General features: G+C 40.5%; 1 protein-coding gene across 1 annotated transcript in view; it reads left to right on the top strand.

Annotated features, from left to right (window-relative positions):
• Positions 1-1,593: 1,593 nt before the first annotated feature.
• The window catches only part of LOC125237079, an 88,007-nt gene continuing 79,876 nt past the window's right edge, over positions 1,594-9,724 (top strand). The window contains exons 1-2 of the mRNA XM_048144031.1: positions 1,594-1,632; positions 8,504-8,530. The gene's annotated coding sequence lies outside the window, so the exon portion shown is untranslated. The remainder of the gene's footprint in view (positions 1,633-8,503; positions 8,531-9,724) is intronic.

Raw genomic sequence — 9,724 nt, 5'->3', positions numbered from 1 at the left:
TGAGAAATTTGTGATTAAGATCTCAGATAAGATTAAAACTTCTTCGATTGGCAGATCACAACCTTTGTTGATTCTTCCTTATTTTGACGAAAGGCCATCTATTTGTCCGGCTAGAACATTAGAACAATATCTAAAAGCTACTGCTGATATAAGGCAAGATAATTGTGAATTCTTATTCGTAAGCTTAAAAAAGCCTTATAAAAATGTATGTTCACAATCAGTGAGTCGCTGGATTAAGGCCACACTGCAGGAGAGCGGGATCGACACTTCAGTATTCAGCTCTCACAGCACTAGACATGCCTCTACGTCTGCAGCCAATAAGCTTGGCGTCAGCATAGATATTATAAAAAGAACCGCGGGATGGACAGGTAACTCGGCATCCTTCGCCAAATTTTATAACAGGGAAGTATTACCTGATACATCAGAGTCTTTTGCCCGGTCTCTTTGCAGTATGACCTCCAAATAATTTTGTATTAGGTTTTAACTCGTAACTTGTTGATTATTGATAACCTAAGATAATTATAAGGTAAACGGTTTGTTAAAACTGAAATATAGTAATATGTGATTTTCAAACATTGTTTATTTCAGTTCAGCCTGCTTACCTAAATATTTCGTGATGCTCTAAACATCTACATGTAAACTCAGTGTAATCTCGAAAGGCGAATTACTGAGTTTAATAGAAAATCAAACGAACTTACCTGTAAGTGACGTTCGATGATTATTAAACGAGGTAATTCGCCTGAGAGATTACACACCCACCCGGACCCTACACAGAACGAGTTCTGTAGTTGCCCCGTGTCCTCACTAAATATAATCATATATGAGCTGACGATGGGCTCCGGGTACCAAAAGTGTATGAGATTATGAAGTACCCGCCACAGGGTATAAATAAAAATTGTTATTTTTTTGATAGTTGCTCTAAAATGGTGTACGATGGCAGCACTATCTTCGTGCTACTACATGTAAACTCAGTGTAATCTCGAAAGGCGAATTACTGAGTTTAATAATCATCGAACGTCACTTACAGGTAAGTTCGTTTGATTTTCTATTACTGACTCTGTAACTGTGTCTCTTTTGTTTCCTTTACGTATGTACAATAAAGCTTATACATACATACATACATACATACATACAAATAAGTTTTCTGCCAAATTAGCATTCGTCGAAAATCGATTATGCGAAGTCTGTTATGCGGACATCGTTTCGGACAGTTAAATGTATGCCAAATAGAGGGAACCCTTCTTAAATACCGGCTGCATAATAGTATTACTCCACTGTATGGCTATTAAATAAATCAATAAATAAACAAGTAAATTTTAAACATAATAAATTATATATTGATTTAAAATAACACGATCTTCACTCATATTATTAAATTAAAATAAATGTTAATTAACATTATTAAATTAAATTATTTATTATAATAAATTATGATGTGTGAACAGCGGACGTCGTTACGAGTATGTAACCGAAATTTACTGTGAACTTGTTTACTTTGGCTTGTTTGAATAAACAGTTGATTGACATTAAATTATGTAAATTACTGTAAGGTTAGGCACCTAACCAAATACTCATAACGGATTTCAGGCGTATGAAAAGGCCGTACCCGGAGGACGTCGACAACCTAATTTTGTAAGTACCTTTATTATATTTCTTGATTAATTGACGAAACTCGTCGTTATCGTTACGTTTTTTGATATGATGTATAACGAGAGTTACACATTTTCTCTTCGAACGTGTATTGTACGAAAATTTTCAGTAGGTTCGATAATATGCATTACTTTGCGCACAAGTGCGAGAATAAAACACCATATAAATAAAAATAATAATAAATAAATAAAAATATGTACTGAAAAAATCCTTCCATTCGGGGTTTTATATCATAGTATTAGGTAGGTATTTATCAGTGGCGGAGCGTCGATACAACTCGATTCCCAACGGGTTCCCTAAAATTCTCTAGTATCTGTTAGAAGTACATACCAAACAGATGCCAAAAACCCCTCCGGCTTTACCAACGAAAATGTCCACGCCCAAAAACCCCTCCGGCTTTACCAACGAAAATGTTCACGCCCCGCCACTGGTATTTATTGAAGTGAAACTTCTAATGCGACTTCCAACTGACAGCGCGTAACACTCAGTCATTGTTACATTGCATGAAATGCCGCTTACTCAGCGCGTACCTAACTAACATTCTGTCAGTGCGCGTAACATTCGCTCAACGCGACTCACTCATTCCATTCACTCACTTATTCACTCAGTCAGTGACAGAACAGAATGCCCAGAATGGTTTTGAATAGTGGAATTGTTGGCTGGAATGTGTGTTTTATATTTAGACTAGCTTTTGCCCGCGGCTTCGCACGCGCAGGAAAGTACTTTTGATATTTTTATTTATTTTATGCACCATTTTGCACCTATAGCACCACACACATACATAAACTCACGCATGTATTCTCAAATGAGGTAGACAGAGCACATGAAACTGCTCAAGGGTCAAGGCCACTCTTTTTAGCAATTAATGGTTTGAAAGAAAACGTTAAGTACTGTGATATTGATGTAACAAGTGGCCAGCCCATCGCCCACACTCCAACGGAACCCATTTTCTAATTTTACCACGTCTTTTCCTCCGTGAGTATCGACTGTGGGATATGAGTCCCATTATGATGTACGCAATAGGCTGGAAACATGTCACTGTATCACAATTTCGTTTTCTTTTCACCACTTAATTTGCAAGAGTGGCACTGAAGTTTCACGTGCTTTGCTAACCTCGTTTGAGAATACAGGCGTGAGTAAGTATGTGTAGGGCCTGAACGATGTGCACAATACTGACGTATGTTCTGGTAGGATTAGGTACAAATTTTGCCCTCCGTTATCGGATATTCTCGGAGGCGTCACACCTACATAATGTCTTCTATATAAATAAACATCAAAGTCCTGAGTGAGTGACTGACTGATATTCCCGGGAGGATACTCATACTCATATTTATTAATAATATCCATGACAGGTCAAGCTTACATATTATAATTATAATCACATAAAATGTGTAAATTTATATATACATTAATTTATTTTATTAATTAGCTTTCATATTATTATTCATTCATATTTCGAGTTAATGTATTCCTCGACATTATAAAACGGCCGCTCAATCAGCCAATTTTTGAGTTTCACTTTGAAACTAACAAGAGAAGGTGCATCAGTTATAGATGCTGGTAGATTGTTGTATACAGCGGGGCCCATTACATGTATAGATTTGGCTGCCTTAGCGTGTAACGCGATCGCTTTTTTTCACCACGCCTGGGATATTTATCCAGGTTCTCCCGCACGTAAACTGCTGTCTGCAGTTTTAGGAGACCCGGCAATGTGATGACTCTCAGGGCGGTGAAATGCGCCTTCGCCGACTCATGCCATGGTACTCGAGCCATGGATCTTACAGCTCGTTTTTGAAACCTGAACACACGCTGCCAATCAGCCGCGCGTCCCCATAGTTCAAGTCCATATTGAAAGATGGACTGTACACTGGCGAAATAGCAGCTACGAACTGCTTGACGCGTCAGGATTGTCGTTAGTCTGCCCAAGGCGAAACAAGCACCGCCCAGTTTTCCGCATATGGAGTCGATGTGATTCTCCCACGTTAGGCTTTGGTCAATATAAAAGCCTAAGAATGAGGTGCTTTTGACTTAATTAATTAAACTACGGTTGTACTCACGTTATTATCGCTATTGCTGCGACATGTTTCGGGCCAATTCGGAGGCCCCTCTTCAGGCATATAGGAGTTCACGCGACGGTTAAACTCCGCAGACTAACCGCGCCGCGCGCCGCTCCGCCCGCTGCGCGCGCGCTGATAGGACGGGGGCGGGGGGCGCAGAGCAGTCTGCAGTTGTAGTTGTAGTGTAGAGTTCTGGTAGCGCGGCTGTATCGACCGATGAAGGTAAGCACACTGCACTCACTGTGTCCACGCGATTGCTTGCTTACCTTCATACCTTTGTGTGCTTACCTTCATCGGTCGATACAGCCGCGCTACCAGAACTCTACACTACAACTACAACTGCAGACTGCTCTGCGCCCCCCGGCCCCGTCCTATCAGCGCGCGCGCTGCGGGCGGAGCGGCGCGCGGCGCGATTAGTCTGCGGAGTTTAACCGTCGCGTGAACTCCTATATGCCTGAAGAGGGGCCTCCGAATTGGCCCGAAACATGTCGCAGCAATAGCGATAATAACGTGAGTACAACCGTAGTTTAATTAATTATTTGAATATGTCTCACGAAAGTTTAACGTGCTTTTGACTTGCTCGACGACACCGCTGGCGAGCTCCACGTGCAGCGGGCGGCGCTTTCGTCCGGACAAATCGAACTGGATGAAATGAGTTTTGGTCAAATTTAAAATGAGACCGTTATGTTCAAACCAGTCAGACAGTTCCCCGCAACCATATTTAGTTTTGTTTCCAGTTGGTCAATGTTTGGAGCGGTTACAACCGCCGCGACATCGTCCGCATACATGTAGACCTCGCCCCCATTTACCGCAATGGGCAGGTCGTTGAACAGGATGGAGAAGGCCACATTAGATAGGGACGATCCCTGTGGGACACCGACGGCGTTCGACATTCCATCCGAGTTCAACTTGCCTCTTTGGCCAGTCACGTACTGCATCCGGTCGTTCATAAAATCCGACATAAGGTCTTTCGCTGGTCCGCGAACACCATAGTGGTAGAATTTCGAACAGAGCAAGTTGTGGTCTACTACGTCAAAAGCTTTCGATAGGTCGCAGAAAAGAACTGCGACCTCATGCTTTCGTTCCCGCGTTTGAAGAATAAGACGCACCACTTCACGTGCCATCATCGTGGTAGATCGTCCGGATCTGTAAGCGTACTGACGTCCTGATACACGGTTATTATTGAAAAGGAACCGAGTTAGCCTTGAAGTTAGTCCATTCTCAAAAACTTTCGCTACTACTGGTATAACACATATCGAACGATAACAACCAGGGTCTTCCTGCTTCCCCTTCCCTTGATACAGCGGGCTTACTCTTATTTCCTTAAGGGATCTCGGATATCTCCCAGTTCGTAAGCATTCGTTTATTTAATTTATTTATTCAAATACGTAAGTTTACAGTACTTAACCAAAACACTTACATATTAAATTAAAAGTACTTAATTACATTAAATTTCATGCATGTCAAAATTAAAACTTATTTCTAAACATTATTTTTATCATAAATTATAAATAATTCATGCATATCAAAAAATTATACAAATAAAAAAAAAACAATAATTAATGTGATTGCTCTAAAAACAACTGCCAAGACACAGCCTAACACGCTTCAGGAATACGCCCAAACTATCATGGAATACATCTGTATCAGCATCCTGTGCGTACAAATTATTTAGCAGCTGGGTGGCTAGCCGAATGGCACAATCGCTCACGAAACGCTCACGAAACGAAGCGCTAGTAGATATCTATCTCTATCGCGCTTGCGTATTGGCGCGACAGAGCCAGCGGCGTATCGCTTTCGTTTGGCGTCGGAGAAATGCCATTCGGCTACGGGGCCTGGGTGGCTAGCCGAATGGCACAATCGCTCACGAAACGCTCACGAAACGAAGCGCTAGTAGATATCTATCTCTATCGCGCTTGCGTATTGGCGCGACAGAGCCAGCGGCGTATCGCTTTCGTTTGGCGTCGGAGAAATGCCATTCGGCTACGGGGCCTGGGTGGCTAGCCGAATGGCACAATCGCTCACGAAACGAAGCGCTAGTAGATATCTATCTCTATCGCGCTTGCGTATTGGCGCGACAGAGCCAGCGGCGTATCGCTTTCGTTTGGCGTCGGAGAAATGCCATTCGGCTACGGGGCCTGAGCTGCTCTGCGCGTCGGAGCATTATCTCCCCGTCTTGTGCGCGCAACGATCCGCGCAAAAGGGTGCGGGCGTCGCCGCGGCTCTACCGTGGCGCCGCCTCCGCGTCTCGGAACGGGGACATGTAGTCCAATCTGCGTTAGCACCGATGGATTGTCTACTCTGTTATTTAGAAGGTGGTAATAATGCACTATAAGCAACAGCTTCCTTCTCAATTCCAGAGTGTCCAAGTCCACCATAGCCGAAACAAATAGTGACGGATACATGTAGGGATAGTAACCATATTTCTTTTTGTATATGAACCGTGCAAATTTACGCTGTATTTTCTCGATATTTAGGTTATACTTTGCTTCGCTGGGATCCCAGACCATTGCTCCAAATTCCAGTCGACTGCGCACGTATGCATTGTAGAGCCGTATAGCGACGTTAGGATTAGGAAACTGGTATGCCATCCTCATGATAAACCCGAGTATTTTGCTCGATTTCAAACATATGGTGGTGATATGTTGCCGGAAGTTAAGTTCCCTGTCAAGCATTAATCCAAGGTCTCTAATCTCTGTGACGCGCTCCAACGGGATACCATGCAGAGTATACAGTGTGTTAAAGAGAGTAGCTAATGGATGACTGAGAGGAGCGGCCGAAAGTCCAATCATTTCTACCGATATACCATATAAATCTTGAGTTGGTTTATTTGCGATATGTTTTACTATAATTGTATAAACTTCTGCCGGCGTGAAACGCTTGAAGCGTAGCGAGCGGTCGGCAGCGGTATATGCGTGCGCGAGCGAGGCGAGGGCGCGCGCGGGCTGCGCGGGCGGGGCTCCGCAACGAGTCGCGGCCGACGACGCAAACTGTTCGTTCATAGCGTTTATTTATTTATTTTTATTTATTATTTGGAGAACCAACAGCTTACAATTCAGAATAAATAATAGTTTAATAAATCTAATTTGCTAGCAAATATGCGGAACCATCGGGTTTTTTTATTATATCTGTAAGTATAGTCATCAGTAGAAGATATAATTCATTTTAGATGCAAAGTATACCTATGAACCTTACGCAACATATAAAAAATATTTGAAATGAATTTAAGAGTTAGTATATGTTTTATATCAACAAACACATGATTTGCACGAAATGATAGAACTACCCAGGCGTCTAATACTCATCGAGAGAGTTCTAAAAACCGTAAAATCTGATTTAAGTACGTATGCAAGGTTCAGTTCAAATTCAGAAAGTAGGTCAAATCATATAAATTTTGATCCCTATTTTACCCCCTTAAAGGATGATTTTTCCAAAACGCTGAAATCACTTTTCTTCTTTTACACTCCACTACATTTTTACCAAGTTTCAAGTCCATAGCTTAAAATAAAACTTTTTTCCCATACTTTGATCCCCATTTTAACCCTCTTAATTTATGAAAATTCGAAAACGCTGAAATTACTTTTCTTCCATTTTAATTTATTACCTTTATACGAAGTTTCAAGCTCTTATCTTCTCAGAATAAAGGTAGATACCCATACAAAATTTGAACACCCATTTCACCCCCTTAGGGAATGAATTTTGAAAAATCCTTTCTTAGTGCGCCCCTAAGCCTTAAAAGTAACCTACGTGCCAAATATGGAATCTTTAGCTCCAGCGGTTTGGGCTGTGCGTTGATTTAAGTCAGTCAGTCAGTCACTCAGGAGTCAGGACTTTGCCGTTTATATATATAGAAGATAAACGTAACTAAACGCGAAAACGTGATGGTCACTTGACAAAATGGTTAGAATGTCCGACTTCTGGTTCGAGTGTTCTTAGCGGTCTCGCCTAGTGAATAATTCATTTGTTTTGTGGCGACCACTGCACACATCACAATAAACTGTAAAACTGATAAGCCTCCTCACCGAAGCCTGTTAAATTAAGCCCCCCATTCACGGTACGATGTATCTGTACGATCCGTCGCAACAGATTAATCAAAACGATCGGTCGTTGTCATGTCAACATCGTTAACGATTTACTATATCGCAAATCGCAACAAAATCCCGTGCGATCGAAAGTGTGTGGCTCCTTGCGACTTACCTACTGACCCTTTAGCACAACTTGCCTTGTCGCGCGCGAGTCCATATATCATGCGCGACTTCAAGTATGGACTCGCGCGCGACAAGGCAAGTTGTGCTAGAGGGGCTGATTTTATTATTAGCGTACCTACCTAATCGTCATTACGACGTGATGTTTATGTCATGTCAAATAAGTTAGTCGTCATACGTCTAAATTATTTTTCTTACTGCACCCACATTCGCGAATTTCAGTTTTGCCGTATGGTTGACTGGTAGAGAATGCCTTAAGGCATTAGGTCCGCTATTTGTACTTCTTTTTTTATTGTGCAATAAAGTTTAAATAAATAAATAAATAAATAAATTGCTGCTTGGTCAGGTTTAAAAAAATAATTACCTACTCTTAACTAATAATAACACTTTTCAACAAAATGATTATCATAGATCATATACGATTTGTATGATCAGATAGGTACTGTAATTGGCCTCCTGTTTCTACTGTTTCTGCTTACAAATGTTTCATGTGCTGTTGGTTTTCCAATAAATAATAATAATAATAACTGATGCATTTTACGCCCCTATGGAATCCACGCACTATATACAAATAAATATTCTTAATTTCAGCCTGCTTTGCTCAATAAGCTAATAAAGGTAAGAACTTACTTAACCCATTATAGCCTAGCGGTGCCATATGGCAGCCAGTTATTGTATGGGCCAGTAAAAATAATAGAGGAATAATACCAATAATGAGGGTATCCCCTAGTTTTGCCGACAAGCTTTTCATCATATATCATTTCATCGATAACAATTCATAAAAAATAGTTGTATTAAAATTGTTGGGCATAATTACGTATTCAACGAATGTTACTTCATATTTAAAATTGCGGGACTTAAGGGGGTCATTCTCAGATTTAGTATTCTCAGACTAATTGACACAACCTTTTTCAAATGTTTGCATTTTCTGTCTAAATATATCGAAAAATAATTTAGTGCAATCCACTGAATAATTTAATTGCTTTGGCATCATGATAGGACAAGCGGAAGTATGTTTTTTTGGACTAAGATTATTTCATCGTTGTGGTAATTAGAAAAATTGCCGCAACCCTTTTAATTTCTTGCTTATTTTAAAACAATGCAATGAAAAAGGAGATAAATAAAAATAACTGATAAAAAATATAATTATGACAGTGTGATAGAACATCCACAAATCTACTTTTTTAAACTAAACATACTTTATAGTCGTCGTAATTAGAACATTGTTTCGGCTATTAGATAAATCCTTTTTATGTATCTAAATCATCAAATAGACTCTAAAATAGAGGTACTAAATAACACTTAGTATGTTCACTCGCAGTACCTATGTTTTTTTTTATATTAGACTCAACTGACAGAAAGTAAATGATAATCACGAAATCATAACAAGCATAATGGCAATTCCCTGTCCCAGTCCCTGCAATTATAGTCGTGGCTCTTAGAGAGAAAGGTAACTATTTTTGAGAAAAAATGCGATTTAATAAATACATTTCTTATATGTATATATCTCAACCCATGAAGCCTAGCATGATGCTTTCGTGACAATATACAGTATAAACCTAATTAGAACAGGCAAATTAATAAGCGGGGTAACATGAATTCGAAAAAACAAAAACCAAAGTCAAGGCAATTAGATGCTTTCGTGGACTTCCCCTATGTTCATTGACACTACGGACGTGCGCACTGGCCGAGCACATGCACAAGACTAACAGCTCACAGCCGGTGCCATAGTGATGTGCATGATAAGCCAAGTTAAATAGGGTTGTACGAGCTCGATTGATGTTAACAATCGCGGCAATTATACTTTTCGGC

The sequence above is a fragment of the Leguminivora glycinivorella genome, chromosome 20, assembly GCF_023078275.1.
Source record: "Leguminivora glycinivorella isolate SPB_JAAS2020 chromosome 20, LegGlyc_1.1, whole genome shotgun sequence".
Taxonomy (NCBI): Eukaryota; Metazoa; Arthropoda; class Insecta; order Lepidoptera; family Tortricidae; genus Leguminivora; species Leguminivora glycinivorella.
This window is presented reverse-complemented; position numbering and strand designations above follow the sequence as displayed.